Source organism: Panthera uncia (genome assembly GCF_023721935.1).
Source record: "Panthera uncia isolate 11264 chromosome C1 unlocalized genomic scaffold, Puncia_PCG_1.0 HiC_scaffold_3, whole genome shotgun sequence".
Classification (NCBI taxonomy): domain Eukaryota; kingdom Metazoa; phylum Chordata; class Mammalia; order Carnivora; family Felidae; genus Panthera; species Panthera uncia.
The window spans coordinates 53407221-53413220 of record NW_026057584.1 but is presented as its reverse complement, the minus strand read 5'-3'; the positions used below and the strand labels follow the sequence as shown (position 1 = coordinate 53413220).

General features: G+C 36.7%; 1 protein-coding gene across 4 annotated transcripts in view; it reads right to left on the bottom strand.

Moving 5' to 3' along the window:
- ZNF385B (zinc finger protein 385B) overlaps positions 1–6000 on the bottom strand; it is a 317841-nt gene that overhangs the window by 231567 nt on the left and 80274 nt on the right. The window contains exon 2 of one of the 4 annotated variants that reach the window (XM_049615423.1): positions 4154–4205. The exons of the other annotated variants lie outside the window; for them this stretch is intronic. The gene's annotated coding sequence lies outside the window, so the exon portion shown is untranslated. The remainder of the gene's footprint in view (positions 1–4153; positions 4206–6000) is intronic. 4 annotated transcript variants of the gene reach the window in all.

The window sequence follows — 6000 nt, the reverse complement described above, 5'->3', positions numbered from 1 at the left end:
GTATATCAAACCATTAGATTGTATACCTTAAATATACATAATTTTTATTTGCCAAATACCTCTATACCTCAAAAAAGGTGGGGAAAAAAGGTTATCTACAAAATTCCTAAAGCAGATACCATAAAGATTAAATATTGAAAAAATTCTCTCTGAGATTGACAGTGAGACAAAAATGTACTTTATACTTCTAATTGATACCATATTGAAGTTTCTAGCTAATGTGATAAGGAAAAGAAAAAACATTTTAAGAACAGGAAGAAAGAAATGAAGCTGTGTAATTATTAGCTAATGATGAGATTTGTGTGTGTATAAAAATCTCAAGGATTTCAGATAAATAATTAAACATATAAAGTCAATTTAACAAGAATGCTAAATAAAAAGTCAATCAATAATATCAATTCAATGTCTATAAAACAGGTAGAAAATGAAATTTTAAAAAACTTATAGGGCATCTCAGTGTCTCATTGGTTAAACGTCCAACTTTGGCTCAGGTCATGATTTCAGTTTGTGGGTTTGAACCCCGCATTGGGCTCTGTGCTAACAGCTCAGAGCTGGGAGCCTGTTTCAGATTCTGTCTCTCTGTCTTACAATAAATAAATAAACTTAAAAAAATAATGCATTTATTTAGGTCAATAACAGAGGACAGCATTTTCTACTTTTTAATATATTTTTTCCATATCAAGTAATATGTGCAAACAGTTTGTCATACCTTCTTAAATATAGCAATAAATTTCAAATGTGGATTCTGTTTCGGATTCTCTTAAAAAAATTTTTTTTTTACATTTATTCATTTTTGAGAGACAGAGAAAGAGCACAAGCAGGGGAGGAGCAGAGAGAGAGGGAGACACAGAATGAGAAGCAGGCTTCAGGCTCTGAGCTGTCAGCACAGAACCCGACATGGGGCTCGAACTCATGAGCTGTGAGATCATGACCTGAACCGAAGTCGGACGCCTAACTGACTGAGCCACGCAGACACCCCTGGATTCTCTTTTAAAACTATAGTAATATTACTGAGTTGTTCAGGGACCTTATATTCTTATGTTCTTTACCTGACTTTTCTAGTTTTTGAGAAAGAAAGAATTATTAGTTTCCTTTTGAGTGATTATACAATTAGAAGGATTAAAGATAGAAATATGTTAGACTGTGGTTAGAGAAATAGATTAGAACACCTGGCTAATAAAATAATGAGTATGATCACTCTGTATAGCTTAAATATTCTTTGATCACCATATTCTTTTTTTAAAAAAAATTTAATGTTTATTTTTTAGAGAGAGAAAGAAAGAGACAGAGCGTGAGTCAGGGAGGGGCAGAGAGAGAGAGGGAGACACAGAATCTGAAGGAGGCTCCAGGCTCTGAGCTGTCAGCACAGAGCCAGACATGGGGCTTGTATTCATGAACCATGAGATCATGACCTGAGCTGAAGTCAGATGCTCAACCAACTGAGCCACCCAGGCACTCTGGATCACTATATTCTGTGTTTTCCTCTAACTTCCACCAGGGTATTTTAAAATTGCACACCTTTGATCTCAATGAGTACCAGGAAGAAGAGTTCCTATGACTTAATTGACATCATCTGCACTATTAGAAAAACACAATTCAGAGGTTTATAAAATGATGATGTGCTAGGAGTCTCATCCTTGAATGTGGGAAATGGTTGATGTTTCACGGTTGATGGTTGTGTGCACTGGTACAAACTCTATGGAAGGAAGTTTGGCGAGCAGTAGCGACAGTCTGAAATGGGCAATTTCTAAGCCTCTGTACTCAAGTTACAGCAATTACTCAAAGGAAACAACTAATGACACACAAAGACTTGCCTACGAGGTTATTTGATGTAGCATAATTTATATTAGCAAAAACCTTACTGTAGTATAAATGTCAAATAATAAAAAATTATTAAATACCCATGGCATATTCATATTCACTTTGGAGCCATTAAAATAGGACTGTACATGAACTGTTATAAGACAGTATCTGGCCAGACAAAGCAGTAATATTCAAATGCTGTCCTCAACTAGTCACCTTTCACCTGTGATGCTATGAAAGGATATATATGCATGTGACAGAGTCAAACGGAGGAAGACATTATGCCAAGGCTCCTGTGACTTTTAATACTTAAATGACAGCAGAACAGTTCTTTCTGACACATTTTTCCTGCATCAGCAGGACCTGACTCTACTTATTACAGTATCCATTTCCCCACCCTCTTCCCCCTTTTGTGACCCTACTCCCTTTAAGCAAGTTCAGAACACAATTTTTGAATTCCTGCCCATTTTACTTGATGCTACCCCCTGGCTCCCATCTCCATGTGCAGAACTGACATGATTTGCTGGATCTATGTGTCCTTCTCTGGGTTTCTTTCTATTTCCTACTGTTCTTGTTGTAACTACAAAGTAACCCCCTTTTATTTTAAAAAGTGAGCTCTTTGATATCTTACTTCTGATGCCTTATGTTCTGATTCCAAATCTCAGAATAGTTTCCTAAAAGCCTGAAGGCTTTGTGCCTTCTCACTGTGGTTTAACTCTGAAGAGATCTATTCACTAGACTTTAGACTGATATATGGCACAGATATATAACCTTCTTAACCCTCGGGTTTGTGATAATTTCACTGAATTTTTATTCCTCCTCAACGCGAGAAGCAAACACTACCCTTCCCCCTATTTGGTAGAGGTCCCCAATCCTATTACTTATTTTTTTGTATCATTACTGTTATTAACTCCACTGCCCAATGAGGTAGAATCAATATTTTGGATCTTGGAAGTTCATAGCTGAGATCATATTCCTACGCTGTAGGCTAAAACAATTCATATTCTTATACTGTAGGCTAAAAGATCCTAATCAGGAAGGACAGTCATCCCCACTGTAGTGGGGAGCATCTTGTTGGTGGAAAAGCAGGCTGTATACAGAATCTCAGCTTCCTTCTCTCTCATTCTTTCTTTTTGAATGTCTTAAAAAAATTTTTTTTTAGCATTAATTTATTTTTGAGAGACAGAAAGAGCGCAAGCAGGGGAGGGGCAGAGAGAGACAGAGAGAGAGAGAGAGAGAGAGGGAGGGAGACACAGAATCTGAAGCAGGATCCAGGCTCTGAGCTGTCACCACAGAGCCTAACGTGGCGTTCAAACCCATGAACTGGGAGATCATGACCTAAGCTGAAGTCGGACGCTCAAGCGCTCAACTAACTGAGCCACCCACACCCCTTGAATGTCTTTTAATGACTTACAGTGCAAACAAATAATGACAAATAATTAAGTGGGACAAAAAGTACCTTCCAGATGGTAGGTATAAAAGCATCACATTTTTGCTTTACAAAAATGTCCTCCACAGCCACACACAGAATTAAGATGGGGGGCACCAGTTGGGCTACCTGTGACTGGTAGAGAAGCATGGTGGCAGCAGCTGTTGGGGTTAATTTCTCCTTGTCTTTTCATGTCTTTAATTTTGAAATGGTTTACAAAGAAACCACATTTATTACTTTACCATTAGAGAACATTAATGTTCATCTCTTTTAAAAATGTGGCTACTTTATCTTGAACATCCTGAACAAACCGTGTCAAGGCCTAAGTTTTGTTTGTTTGTTTTTATCTGTTTTCAATCCTCTTGTTTCCCCAACTTCATCATCCTTTAGTGCTATTCTCATACAACACTGTCTTATTTTTAGCTTTAAAATAAGAAATGTTATAGACGGGATCCTGATTTGAAAAAAAATGTACAAGTTTGCTTATGGGAGATTTGAATACTGACTGCATATTGGAACATTTTAAGGGGATTCTTCACTTTTTCAGGCATCATGGTATTGTGTTTATGTATTTTAAAAATCCCTTATCTTTTAGGGATATAAATGAAATGTTTGTGAATAAAAAAAAACTTTAAAATAAAGTAGTATTTCTTTTAAAAAATGTTATAGATATAAGAAAGAAGAACTTTTTCACATTTCTAAAACACAGCCCTTCCAACCTAAAAATAATAATAAGCACATATAATGTGTTTCTCAAGTTCTCGGTTTCTAAAACCTCCCTTCTACATTTACTGCCTGCTAGTAGAAGTCTCCATTAATAAAATAAAATCATGCAAAAGGCCAGTGACTATTTCATTCTAAATATATGTTCTGTATCATCTCTGTGCTCAGATTAGAAGTAATTCCTGGACAGATACATACTCAGAGTTCAGCTTGGTGGTGGACCATGGCTGTAGAGCTGCTTCCATTTACCCTGTTGAGGTAAACAGTTACATCTTCACTCTCTGCTTAGCAGCAAGTAACAAGAAACACTACATTATAAATAAAATGAAAGGGACTGAGGTCACTTCAACTCACCTTCTAAGCTTCCTCCACTTTAAAATGGTAAAATAAAATATTCATGAACTACCATTATGTGGTTGAACAAAGAGGGAGGCATTTCCTCTGACTTATATTAATCCATGATAGCCCATAGCCTCCTATCAAGTCAATCATTTACACCCATTTCTACCTCATATATGAATAAGGAAGGTAGAAAACACAAATGGCCATGCAAATGATGCTTGTCAAGTAACATTAGAATCAACAAGTGAGACAACTAATCAATCTTTCTAACAGCATGACAAATATACTGAATCAACATTTCAAATATTCACTGGCACTTTGAACAAAAAACACTACCTAGTTCATCCACAGAATAACCTATTTCCCCAAGGGATATCCAAGGATGCCCAAGGCAACCCATCCTTTCTGAGAATTTAGGGAACATAAATGAATACTGAATGCAAGTTTATTTTCAGAGTTAAAATTTTACGCACTTTAAGTGAAATAGCAATACCGAAAGTAATTTAACATCTTTTAAGATAATTCAAAGTGCTTAACTCATTTAATATAATTATCTCTTAACATTGTTATATAGTCTCTATTTTCCTAGTGCTCTTTAGAAAGGACAAACTACCCTTCCTTTTACCATAATTTTCCCCTTGTCTATATCTAATTGAAGGGCTTTCTATCAGGAAACTTGAAAAATGGATAATTACTGCTCTGGGGCCTCTCGTCAACTATGAACTTGGGAATTGGAGTTTCTGGCCTTTCTTAATGAAAAGTGTCTGAATTAAATTTCCTTCATCTCACAAGTATCATTTTTTTTTTCTTTTGGTAAAAAGTTTCCCAGAGAATCTCTCTTAATAGCCACTGGCAAAACCCATAATTCTACTACTGAAACAATGAGATCTATTTTCCAGATCATCAATCTTCATTCTCCAGACAGATACAATTGTTTGAAGAGTTGCAATTACATTATCCCTCGGTGCTTCTTCAGCCTCCACATTTGACTGATTCCACAGTTAAACAATTAAAAGGCCAAAGGAATTGAGGATTAATTTTTATCTCTAATAATAAAAAGTTCATTGCATTGAATTCCTTGGTATCAGCATCATCACCCTCCTAATTAAGAGTGCAATGTTATATAATCTTGCAAAAGGAGAAATGGAAGTCAGTACGCATTCATGGACTATATAATGCGAGCGTAGTAACTGCAATCATCTTGACTGTATGGACAGCACCATTTTATACTACCTACAAATGAGTCAATTTAAAGTGCTAGGCTTAGCCTATATAGAGCTAACACTTAATTTCATCCTCTGATGCTAAACATTACATGTTTTTCAATAGCAAACTATATTTAGCAAGAAATAGGTCTAGTAGATTCCCAACCATGGGATCAAGAGTCAGATGCTCTACCAACTTAGCCAGCCCAGAAGGCGTTAGTAGATTCCAAACCAAAAGTAGATAAATAGGATGAACCACACACAGCATCAGCATGTATAATGTTCTACTTTAGTTGGCATCAAAGGCCAGCAGGAGGCTGTGCCTTGCAGCCTTCTAATAATCAGAAAGGAGTCGAGGCCAGCCCTTCTTCACATTCCCTTCCCTTTCTGCACCACTGCTCCTATCATCTCATCATGTTACCATCAGTTCTGTTCATGTTGGGGTTCCCCTCAATGGCTCTAGGAAGACAGGCCTCCCTGTACCTGCCCAGGTACTGA